This window comes from Oncorhynchus kisutch, linkage group LG6, assembly GCF_002021735.2.
Source record: "Oncorhynchus kisutch isolate 150728-3 linkage group LG6, Okis_V2, whole genome shotgun sequence".
NCBI lineage: Eukaryota > Metazoa > Chordata > Actinopteri > Salmoniformes > Salmonidae > Oncorhynchus > Oncorhynchus kisutch.
Window position 1 is genome coordinate 77,089,805 of NC_034179.2, and position 13,378 is coordinate 77,103,182.

The following is a 13,378-nucleotide window of genomic DNA, read 5'->3' on the forward strand; positions in this document are numbered from 1 at the left end:
TATGTCTTCCATTTCCTAATAATTGCTCCCACAGTTGATTTCTTCAAACCAAGCTGCTTACCTATTGCAGATTCAGTCTTCCCAGCCTGGTGCAGGTCTACAATTTTGTTTCTGGTGTCCTTTGACAGCTCTTTGGTCTTGGCCATAGTGGAGTTTGGAGTGTGACTGTTTGAGGTTGTGGACAGGGGTCTTTTATACTGATAACAAGTTCAAACAGGTGCCATTAATACAGGTAGCGAGCGGAGGACAGAGGAGCCTCTTAAAGAAGAAGTTACAGGTCTGTGAGAGACAGAAATTTTGCTTGTTTGTAGGTGACCAAATACTTATTTTCCACCATAATTTGCAAATAAATTCATTAAAAATCCTACAATGTGATTTTCTGGATTTTTTTTCTTATTTTGTCTGTCATAGTTGAAGTGTAACTATGATGAAAATTACAGGCCTCTCTCATCTTTTAAGTGGGAGAACTTGCACAACTGGTGGCTGACTAAATACTTTTTCCCCCACTGTATGCCTTAAATTCCTCTACTATACAACAATGGAGCAGAGAACATAATGATTTGAAGGCTTCCAGTCCTCTGTTCCAAAGGTTCTGGTCTGATATATGGAAAAGGATTATCAAAGAGGGATTCCTCTGACTCCTGTACAGAGAGCCAAGAGCATGAATCAGAGTTACGAGAAAGAGATCTGAACTCTGCTGCGCTTAACGGAACAAGTGACAATTACTGAACCATAAAACCACATTTCAGACATTAATGTGTTGCTCTAATGTTCTGCTCGAGTGATCACAGACTTGGCCCCAGAAAAAAAGCTGGTCTTTCGGGGTTTTCTCTCCCAACCAGATGTTTTAAACCCCTCTGCATCTTGGAAGAGGCCAGTTCATGTTGATAGTGGGAATACAAAGAATTTGCTTCACTATTAGTCCCTTGGTTGCTGATCCTAATCAGAAGTCCCTTCCTACTGTCTTTCCCTAAAGGGTTTTATCTAGAAGAGGTCAATATTTTGAGGCAAAATTCACAATCAGTGAACTGCAATTCATGTGAAATTGATGGGTTCCTTCAACAAATGTTCAGTTACTTTTTAGGACTTTCTTTTCCATGAAACATTGTTTTTTTAATTAAAAGGACTACGCAATCATGTTTGGCCAACAAAAACATTTTCCAAAATCTATTTTAATTTCCATCAGAATAGAAAGCTCTCATACCTACACTAATGTCAGAGGATCTCTCTACCCCAAAAGCAGGAGATAATGTATACTATCACCTGATAAATTTAACAAAGTAAAGAAGCGATGAACGACAATTTACTGAGGTGGATGCTATTTCTCTGTCAGGTTTGTTTAGACACGAGACTATCCTATCCAAACAAATGTGCTCTCTTGAGACAAGAAAACTCCTCAGTGTGTTTTTCTCTAAACAGAATGTAGTGTTTTCAGCATAAGTCACAGGACCAGCTTGTGGCCAACATAAACACTTCTTCCTGAGCCAAACTGAGAGAGAGAGAGAGAGAGAGAGAGAGATGCAGCTAGGTCATGACTGCGACATTAGATCCCCTTCACCTTCCCTCCGCTTGGTGCCTGGCTGGGTGTTTTGGGGGAAAAGTTGAAGACAAGGCCTTGCATCCTTGTGCCATGTCCCAGGGAGTGGACAGCCTGTTCCCATTTAATGGTGAGTTACCTTGCCAGTGAGCTTGCTGTCCTGAACTCCAGGCAAACGTGTTGATTTTGCGTGCCTTTCAGACTGAATGGGTGTCTTGGCTCAAGCAGAAGAAAAGAGGTTGGAGGCACGGCACAAAAAATGTTTGTTTTGTGTGTCCAATTAGACAACACACCAGAGATGTCAAGTACACCTTCAGTTGGAGAAGATGCTGAGGAGAATAAAACTAGACATCCTGAGAGAGAGAAACACATACAGGCTCAGGCTGACAGTGTGGAGGTTTAGCGTGTGACAAAGAGCAGGCCTTCTCTTCTGGGACTGTCTGGAGGCGGACCGCATCAAAGAGACAAACAGATCCTGAAGGTTTCATCTTCACACTCTCTCTGTTTAGAAGCCTTGTCGGACAGCCCACTCACATAATCATGTCTGTTGAATGCTCTCACTGGGCCTCTGGAGACACCACTGCCAAACCCTGGCTGGCTCACGGCTGAACTTCTTCACGCCATCGCTACGCTGTAGGTCTCTGTCAACAGATTATTGAGATAAGTGTGGCAAGGCAAGAGGGACTGGTAGAGATTTTGAGTAGCAGAGTTTCTACATCTAAGATGAGGTTTCAACCACATCTCTGCAAATTGCTATTACAGAGTATTTCATTGGACATATTTTCCATGGAAAGCATGTTTGATGCTTGTTGCTGATATGTGACAATATCTCAACCTATCCAAGCTGTACCAATGAACCATACATAATATCATGCTAAGTGAACGTTGGCTAAGATTTCTTGAAAATAATTTCACAATATTTATTCTATTATCATTAAATGCTTAGGTTTCATTAGCCGATATGAGCAACGGGGAAATTCTTTTGGACTCTCTCCCAAAATGTCGCCAAGAGAAGGACCGGAAATTCCTCATGCTTTTCCACAGCCTTCTAATTGCTTAATTAAAACCAACTCTCGGGACATCCTTCACATCTGCACACACACATGGTGAATAAATGACTTTCTCTCTTGAAAAATTGTGGTATTGGCACAAGGGTGTGTACTGGTGCAAGTTTAAATCTTACGCTGACATGATATATTGAACAAAAATATAAATGCAACATGTAAAGTGTTGGTCGCATGTTTCATGAGAATTCATTTTCCATTCGCACAAAAAGCGTATTTTTTATATCCTTGTTAGTGAGCATTTCTCCTTTGCCAAGATAATCAATCCGCTTGAAGGTTGTGGCATATCAAGAAGTTGATTAAACAGCATGATAATTACACAGGAGCACCTTGTGCTGGGGACAATAAAAGGACACTCTAAAATGTGCAGTTTTGTCACACAGCAGAATGCCACAGATATCTCAAGTCTTGAGGGAGCATGCAATTGGCATGTTGACTGCAGGAATGTCCACCAGAGCTGTTGCCAGATAATTGAATGTTAATTTCTCTACCATAAGAAGCCTCCAACGTTGTTTTAGAGAATTTGTATGTATTCTGATTGGCTCATCTCACCTATGGCTGCGCCCCTCTCCAGTCATGTGAAATCTGTAGATCAGGGTCTAATTTATTAGGGTCCCAAGTAGGGTCTAATTTATTTATTTCAGTTGACTGATTTCCTTATATGAACTATAACTCAGTAAAATCTTTGAAATTGTTGCATGTTGTTTTTATATTTTTGTTCGGTATACAAGGGAGGCAACATCAAATCATACTAAGTCTACTTATAGAAGCATATGTTCACTCCACACTTTTGACCCTATTCATGCCATATTTTGGATGGTGTCCTCGGCATTTGTTTTGATTATTTTTTATAAAAACCTGATGAACAGACACAACAGACATAACATGACCTTGACCTGGCCTCTTATATACCTGTGTAATACTCTTCAGGTAAAAATGTTTATGTTGGTGTCTGATTTGCTCATCCAAGAGAATTCAATTCATCATGCCTCCTCCGACATGCATCCATGTTCCTTGATTCAGCAGGAGTGCTGTGTGAAGGCTGTCTGGCATTTGGAACAGTCTGATATTCATAGTGGGGAAAAGGATGAAAGAGGAGAGGTACTGACAGGAATACAGGGATATTTGTCCATTATACATAAATAATTCGCGAGCTGAGAGCTGTGAGAATAGTAAGAAAGCACAGACATGAAGGGAGAGCTAACATCAGTCCAGAACTTCATTCCATGTCAGATTCCTATCCTAGTGCTGACATGCATTGTTCAGTAGACTCAGCACGGGTGAGACTGTGTTCCCAGACACTTTGACCTCAAGAACATTGTGTCCTCGTTACTTTATGAAGTACCATATTGAGGAAGCCCACTGAGCCGTTCCTTGGATGATTATCATTTTTAAGGTATGTTGTACATTCATAAGAGAAAACCTCAACTACAGAAGAGAGAGGAATATAGAGAGTTATAGAACAGCCTAGATTTGGTTCTGTTGTCTTTTGTTTAAGTGACAGGTGTAATTATAAAGTATAGCTCAACATTAGTTGAGAATAATTCATTCTAAACTATGTCTCTTTGTAGATCACACATTTGACATCTTGTGAAATTCATCACTATACATTTTTTTCTCTATTGATGTGGAACCAGTGTTGTTAGTGTTTCTTTGTACCGTATGCCAGCCTCTCTCTGATCATGGTACTCAACAATAGGTCCAGTTGGGAACCCAAGCAGTGCCCCAGGGGTCCTAAGATCTGTGATGTCCGGTCAAAGACACATGCGTTTCCTGTTTTTCTCTCACTCCTCTTGGTTGTTTTAAATTACCATGGAAAATCTTTGCTCTTCGGATTAGAAACAAATGTCTTTGTGAGGCTGAGGATCAAGGTAAGGAGGTCCCAAGGCCCAAAGCGTGTCCTGAAACTGATTAATTTATTGAAACATTTGGATTATCAGTATAGACATATAATCCCCTTGAACCTTGGTTGAACTGTTGCGTGCGAGAAAATGGGACCATGGCTGGAATTGTTAATACAAAACACAAAACAACTTGTTGAATAGCTAGATAAATTGTGTTTAATAATTTTGTATTATTACAATGTCTTAACTTCCATTTTTAAGCAAAATATCTAGTCTCTGGCTAAAGCCAGTCAGAGGAAAATAGTTAAGTTTAGAACTGTTTGGCCAGAGGTTAATTGAAGTACTCTTTCTTCATCTACTGTCATTATTAGTCATTCCAATAATATTATAAGAAAGATTACACAAAAGCTAGGTAAGTCATCATATAAAAAGGGTTCGAGTAAACAACTGTATACTAGTCTGAGATTTGGATTCTGATAACTCAGTAGATGTTCACGAAATCAATCCAAGTATTTTTTTTAAACAACTCAATATCGATATAAAAACACTTGATAAAGTATTCCCTAAAGAAGAGGTCTATCTGTCAGCTATCTCAGAGGATCTTCAGTCATAGCAGAGAGAGCTGAAAATACACCTGCAGCCAAGTCATGAAACGAATAAATCACTGTGGATTAAAACGTGTCTGGTATCAAATGTCTGATGGCTTGCGTGTGAGAGAAGACACCAGAGACCAGCTTATCCCATGACATCCATCATACAACCCCAGATCCAGCTGAGACCCAGCAAATCATTTTTGTCTTCTCTAGTGGACATCAGTTCTTGGTCCGTATCTCGGAGGGCATACAAGCCACTGTATTAAGTCCTGTTGTCCCTTTGAGAGGACTCTGGAAATCTGGGCTTTTCAATTATATCACATATGTGGGGGTGTGACCTTGACAACTGTATCTTGATGGTTCTTTTAAAAAATGGCTGCAGTCAAAATTTTCACATTTTATGGACATTTTAAAAGAAGAGTGTTTGACACTCAAACTGTTTCTAGTAAGTGAATATTTCAGGAATAGTTAAATGAGTTGTCAGGACTCTGTTATATTTTTGTCACATTAAATAAGAGCTAAATAAGAGCTTATCAATAAATGTTCTCTGTAGTGGACACCTGGATGCTACAACTATGTATTTCACCTACTATAGCCATTGACTGTAATGGAGATTTTTTTATATTTACATTCTTATGACCACTACAGAAGACAATTTTGCATTTACAATAAAAGATAAATAACAAGATAAATAACAATAAAAGTTTAGTTTTTACTTTCTTGGTAAATGTTTTTTTCCCCACCCCAAACACTTGTGTTATGTAATTTGTTTAAAATTAAATATTTTAAAAACTCACATTTTTAGTGGGGGACCTTTTCCTGTGATTGTCTCCACCCCCTCCAGGTGTCACTTATTTTCCCCAGTGTATTTATCCCTGTGTTTCCTGTCTCTCTGTGCCAGTTCATCTTGTATGTTTAGTCAAGTCAACCAGCGTGTTTTTCCCATACTACTTTAGCTTTTTCTAGTCCTCCTGCTTTTGACCCTTGCCTGTTTGTGGACTCTGTACCCACCTGCCTGACCTTTCTGCCTGCCTTGACCACGAGCCTGTCTGCCACTCTGTACCTCCTGAACTCTGATCTGCTTTTGACCTTTAACCTGTCCATGACCATTCTCTTGCCTACCCCTTTAGATTATTAAACATTGTAAGACTCCAACCATCTGCCTCCTGTGTCTGCATTTGGGTCTCGCCTTGTGTCTTGATACTCAGGAGGATATAATAACTACATGGTAAGATCTATTTTATCTATACTCAACAAAAAAGAAACGTCCCTTTTTCAGGACCCTGTCTTTCAAAGATAATTCGTAAAAATCCAAATAACTTCACAGATCTTCATTGTAAAGGGTTTAAACAATGTTTCCCATGCTTGTTCAATGAACCATAAACAAATTAATGAACATGCACCTGTAGAATGGATGTTAAGACACTAACAGCTTACAGGCGGTAGGCAATTAAGGTCACAGTTATGAAAACTTAGGAAACTGGAGAGGCCTTTCTACTGACTCTGAAAAACATCAAAAGATAGATGCCCAGGGTCCCTCCCTGCTCATCTGTGTGAACGTGCCTTGGGCGGCATGAGGACTGCAGATGTGGCCAGGGCAATAAATTGCAATGTCCGTACTGTGAGACACCTAAGACAGCGCTACAAGGAGACAGGATGGACAGCTGATCATCCTCGCAGTGGCAGATCAAGTGTAACAACACATGCACAGGATCGGTACATCCGAACATCACACCTGCGGGAAAGATACAGGATGGCAACAACAACTGCCTGAGTTACACCAGGAATGCACAATCCCTCCATCAGTGCTCAGACTGTCCGCAATAGGCTGAGAGAAGCTGGACTGAGGGCTTGTAGGCCTGTTGTAAGGCAGGTCCTCACCAGACATCACTGGCACCAACGTCGCCTATGGGCACAAACCCACTGTCGCTGGACCAGACAGGACTGGCAAAAAGTGATTTTCTCTGACGAGTCGCGGTTTTCTCTCACCCGGGGTGATGGTCGGATTCGTGTTTATCATCGAAGGAATGAGCGTTACACTGAGGCCTGTACTCTGGAGTGGAATCGATTTGGAGGTGGAGGGTCCATCATGGTCTGGGGCAGTGTGTCACAGCATCATCAGACTGAGCTTGTTGTCATTGCAGGCAATCTCAGGCAATAACGCTGTGCGTTACAGGGACATCCTCCTCCCTCATGTGGTACCCTTCCTTCAGGCTGATCCTGACATGACCCTCCAGCATGACAATGCCACCAGCCATACTGCTCATTCTGTGCATGATTTCCTGCAAGACAGGAATGTCAGTGTTCTGCCTTGGCCAGCGAAGAGCCCGGAGCACATCTGGGACCTGTTGGACCAGAGGGTGAGGGCTAGGGCCATTCCCCCCAGAAATATCCAGGAACTTGCAGGTGCCTTGGTGGAAGAGTGGGGTAACATCTCAAAGCAAGTACTGGCAAATCTGGTGCAGTCCATATGGAGGAGATGCACTGCAGTACTTCACGCAGCTGGCGGCCACACCAGATACTGACTATTACTTTAGATTTTGACCCCCCCCCCCCTTTGTACAGGGTCACATTATTCCATTTCTGTTAGTCACATGTCTGTGGAACTTGTTCAGTTTATGTCTGAGTTGTTGAATCTTGTTATGTTCATAAAAATATTTACACTTTAAGTTTGCTGAAAATTAACACAGTTGACAGTGAGAGGACATTAATTTTTTTCTGAGTTTACATGGTTAGCTTAAAGTGGTAATTATAGGCCATATTTAATGAATTGTGTACATTTATGTGTCTACTATCTCTGACATGTGCAAACAGATAGCGACCTCAGACAATCTGCTGTGCATTCAGTTCACTGATGGGGTGTGCTATTTTAACAAGGGACAAAGTAGAGTCAGAAGCAGACCTTGTGTAGGTATCAGGTAGCAGTCGCGTGCCATGGCACAGGCTAGGCCTTTATAATTTCTGCTTCAAATGTACCTAGCAGATTGTCTTTTCTTTTGTTCTGCCTTTCAAATAATTCACATCTCTTATCGGAGTTTGAGATGGTATCAGTTTTCTGCAGTTCCTCCATTCACAGTAAACAGGCTGAAACATCTCAGATGTCCTCAAACATAATAGGGCTATATTCACATGGCTTGATTCAAGCATTGCTTTGTTCTGTCCAGTCAATGGGAAAGTACACACGAGGACAACCCAGCTGGCACATAACGTTCTGAGAACCATCTCTTAGAGCTTGGTGAGAGTGTGGTTGTCCTATCATTATTTTCCATACAACCTTGCCAGAACTTTCGGGTAATGGCAAAGGATAGTTGCTTAGCTTAGGAACAATCTCAGCACATTTAAGGAACTTGACAAAAAAAATGTTATTTTCTTGGTTTTTCATTACTTTAACAGAACATTTCCAGAAATGTCAAACATTTTATTTCAATTTTGGTAATGTTCCAGGAATGTTCTCTAACTGGTTTTCCATTGGGATTGTTCTCAAATAGTTTCATAGAATGTAAAGAAACAACATTCTTCTGTGGGAATTTCAATTCTTAATAATGTTTCCTACAGGTTTCCTCATGGTTCTATTTAAAGTCATGTTCTCAAACTGTTCCGAGAATGTTAAGAAAACCTTCCATAAAAACTACAAGAAAACTTTAGTAACATTCAGAGAACGTTCTAAGAATGTTATTTAAAAACATATACATCCCATTCTCAGCATCAACAAAACTCTCTCTTTCCTTTAACTTGTTAAATAAAATAAAAAGATTGAATCAAATCAAATTAAATTGGTCACATACATATATTTAGCGTGTAGCGAAATGCAATTGGCCACTAATTGGCCACACCTGATCTTAAGGAGTGCTTGTTTCGTTTGAAATGGGGTCTGTTTAAATAGCCAAAAATGAACAGCTTTTTATGCATAAAACAACATGACATGCTAGCTCCATGCTAGTGGCCCAGAGGACTAAGTCCATGGATAGAAAACAGAAGATTATAGGTTTGAATTTCACCAATGCTGTCTCACAATACAAAATACATGTATTTGAATGATTAATGTATAAGGAAATTAATTTCTGTATGTCCTATCTGTGCTTGGAATTCAGAAAAGTTCATCCAAAATAAGCTAGCGGTGTTATAAAAAAAAAACTCCAAATAACCTATCATTTCCTTTCTTAAGAGCGTTAATAACACCTCTCAGGAAAACTTTAAATGTTAAAATGTTACATTTAGCAGACGCACTTATCCAAAGCGACTTACAGTAGTGAGAGCATACATTTTCAAGGAGCCAGAGGAAAACATTCTCAGAACCTCCCTGCAACCTAAAGAAACGTTCCCAGAACAGACAAAATTGTAACTTCTGGTCTCAGAACATTTAAAAAAACATTCAGATTTACAGGTCAGGGAACTTATGGCTTCATTTCCACAATCAATGTGAATCCAAAAATATACGTTCCTACAACTTCCAAGGAACCAAATGTGCTAGCTGGGAATGCTGCCTTCTGAGGCAACACAGAATGCATTTGTAATTTTATGGGAGACGCTCGAAGGAACATATGCAGGAATTAGTCTGATCACATGGGCTTCTCACACATCTGGCATGATTAATAATTCATTTTGTTGTTTATGTAGTATCATGCGTGCAAAGAAATTATTTAGAATGTGCCAATTCACAAATTACATCCTGTAATATATTTCTGTATATTTCAACATTTACAAAATGTTACAAAAATGCTGAATTTTTGATAAATACAATAGAAGACAGATTTATGAGTAAGGTGTGGCGTCAAATATAGAGTAATCTGTCTGACAGATATAGTGACTTCATGTAGTCTATGGATATCAGTCAGATTGATTGATCAGGTTGGTACTGCATCTCCAACAATTCAAAGCAAGGCTCCTGACCTTAGTCACCATTGGTTTGTGCGGGTGGCTGGATAGCCCTATTGTTTACCCATCCTGGATATGAAATGTATCCAGGAATTAATCTAAAATAAATCTGGTCACATGGGCTTTTTACGCATTTGACAAGTTGAAGGATTCATTGTGTTGTTTATGTATCATGTATACAAATGTTTTCTCTAGTATGTGTCAACTGACAAATTACATCCTGTAATATATTTATTAATATGTCAACATTTACAAAATGTTAGATCATTTCCTTGTTTACAAAAATTCAGACATTTTCATAAATACATATGGAGTATAGCAACCTTTAAGAACACCGTAACATTGAATTGGTTGATTGGTCAGGTTGGTACTGCATCTCCCACAGTACAAAAGAAGGCCCCTGACCTTAGTGTCATCATCTGTTTGCGCGGGTGACTGAGTCCTGTTGTTTACCCATCCTGTCTCTAGAACAATATTCCTGGTTGTTGTTACACCACCTCGCTGTTTTGGCTGCCTCTTTGTTTGGTTAAACCCATTCTATTCATTGCAGGGTTAGTGACCCTTTTATTTTCCTCTAAAACATCTCCAGTCCACATCCCATGGGTTCCATCTGTCAGAGTTTCACACTACATCTGGTGGGAAACGCATCCCTCAACACAGAAATTTGAAAGGAAAGTTGACACAAGTGTCACCAAAAAATGGGAGCCTGAAGTAACAAAGCAATATTTAATGTAAACAAAAACCAAGTATGTATAAAAAGGCTTTCAATCCTTACAAAATGTTTAGTTTTTCATGACTAAATTTATCTTGACAAAATAATAACTCTATTAAGATGTTGTTATTATAAACACAGAAAACCATATGCCAACAAACCATCTAAGAGACTGGGAGGGAAACCAGAGGGTTGAGATTTAAGTTCTTGTTCACACACCACAAAACATGGCCAATAGTAACCAACCATGGACAGTAGCTACACATTTGTTATGTCCACCACTCTCAGCACCACTTTCCACCTCTCTCCACAGTAACCCCAGCAGATGATATCAAATCAAATCAAACTTGATATCTCACATTTGCCAAATACAAGAAGTGTAGACTTGTTATACAGAAAGTGGTGCTGAAACATTTGTGTAGACAACAAATGTTTACTTACAAGCGCTTAACCAACAGTGCAGTTCAAGAAGAGTTAAGAAAATATTTACCAAGTAAACTAAAGTTTAAAAAAATCATAAAAAGTAACACAATAACATAACAATAACGAGGCTATGTACAGGGGGTACCGGTACCGAGTCAGTGTGCGGGGGTACAGGTTAGTTGAAGTAATTTGTACATGTAGGTAGGGGTAAAGTAACTATGCATAGACAATAAACAGTGAGTAGCAGCAGTGTACAATTTGCAAAACACTTGGGGGGTCAATGTAATAGTCCGGCTGCCATTTGATTAATTGTTCATCAGTCTTATGGCTTGGGGGTAGCAGCTGTTAAGGAGCCTTTTGGTCAAAGACTTGGCGCTACGGTACCGCTTGCAGTGCAGTAGCAGAGAAAACAGTCTTTGACTTGGGTGACTGGAGTCTCTGACAATTTTATGGGCTTTCCTCTGACACCGCCTATTATATAGGTCCTAGATGGCAGGAACCTTGGCCCCAGTGATGTACTGAGCCGTGCGCACTACCCTTTGTAACGCCTTACGGTCAGATGCCGAGAGGTAGCCACACCAGGCGGTGATGCAACCGGTCAGGATGCTCTTGATGGTGTAGCTGTAGAACTTAAGGACCCATGGGGACCCATGCCAAATCTTCTCAGTCTCCTGAGGGGAAAAGGTTTGGTTGTGCCCCCTTCACGACTGTCTTGGTGTGTTTGGACCATGATAATTTGTTGGGGATGTGGACACCAAGGAACTTGAAACTCCGACCCGCTCTACTACAGCCCCATTGATGTTAATGGGGCCCTGTTCAGCCCTCCTTTTCCTGTAGTCCACGACCAGATCCTTTGACTTGCACACATTAAAGGAGAGGTTGTTGTCCTGGCACTACACTGCAAGTTCTCTGACTTCTTCCCTATACGCTTTCTCATCGTTGTCGGTGATCAGGCCTACCACTGTTATGTCGTCAGTAAACTTAATGATGGTGTTAGAGTCGTGTTTGGCCACGCAGTCGTGGGTGAACAGGGAGTACAGGATGGGACTAAGTACACACCCCTGAGGGGCCCCAGTGTTGAGGATCAGCGTGGCAGATGTGTTGTTGCCTACTCTTACCACCTGGGGACGGTCCATCAGGAAGTCCAGGATCCAGTTGCAGAGGGAGGTTTTTCGTCCCAGGGTCCTTAGCTTATTGATGAACTTCATGGACACTATGGTGTTGAACGCTGAGCTGTAGTCAATGGGCATCATTCTCACATAGGTGTTCCTTTTGTCCAGGTGTGAAAGGGCAGTGTGGAGTGCGATTTTGATTGTGTCATCTGTGGATCTGTTGGGGTGGTATGCGAATTGGAATGGGTCTAGTGTATCCGGGAGGATGCTGTTGATGTGAGCCATGACCAGCCTTTTAAAGCACTTCATGGCTACTGACGTGAGTGCTACATAGCAGGTTACCTTCACTTCCTTGGGCACAGGGACTATGATGGTCTGTTTGAAACATGTAGGTATTACAGACTCAGTCAGGGAGAGGTTGAAAATGTCAGTGAAGACACTTGCCAGTTGGTCCACGCATGCTTTGAGTACACGTCCTGGTAATCCATCTGGCCCCGCGGCTTTGTGAATGTTGACCTGTTTAAAGGTCTTGCTCACATCGGCTACCGAGAGCATTATCACAGTCATCCAGAACAGCTGGTGCTCTCCTGTATGCTTCAGTGTTGCTTGCCTCGAAGCGAGCATAAAAGGCATTTAGCTCATCTGGTAGGCTCGCGTCACTGGTTAGCTCGCGTCTGGGTTTCCCTTTGTAGTCCGTAATAGTTTTTAAGCCCTGCCACATCTGACGAGCGTCAGAGCCGGTGTAGTAGGATTCAATCTTAATCCTGTATTGACGCTTTGCTTGTTTGATGGTTCGTCTGAGGGCATAGCAGGATCGCCACCGGAACCCTGCTCCCCGCTATCAGCTCGGGCAGAGGGTATGGCTTTCCACTCGGGACCTGGCCCTCCGGGTGGTGTCCTGTAAACTTTCCCCCCATTTTATCGGTTCTTTCCGCATCTCTAAAATCCTTAGCCTCTCTGCTGTTCGTCTTCTGTTGCCCCGCACCCTCCGTATACATCCCAATTTTCATGTGTCTAGGATTAAACCTCTGTCTCACAGCCCTTTGTCTCCTGTTTCCTGTTTGTCTGTTGCCAGTTCGTCTTGTCCCGTCAAGTCCTACCAGCGTGTTCCTGTGTTTCCTGTGCTCTAGTTTTTGTTTTTCCTAGACTTCCCAGTTCTGACCTTTCTACCTGTCCTGACCCTGATCCTGCCTGACCTTTTGCCTGCCCCTTGTACTG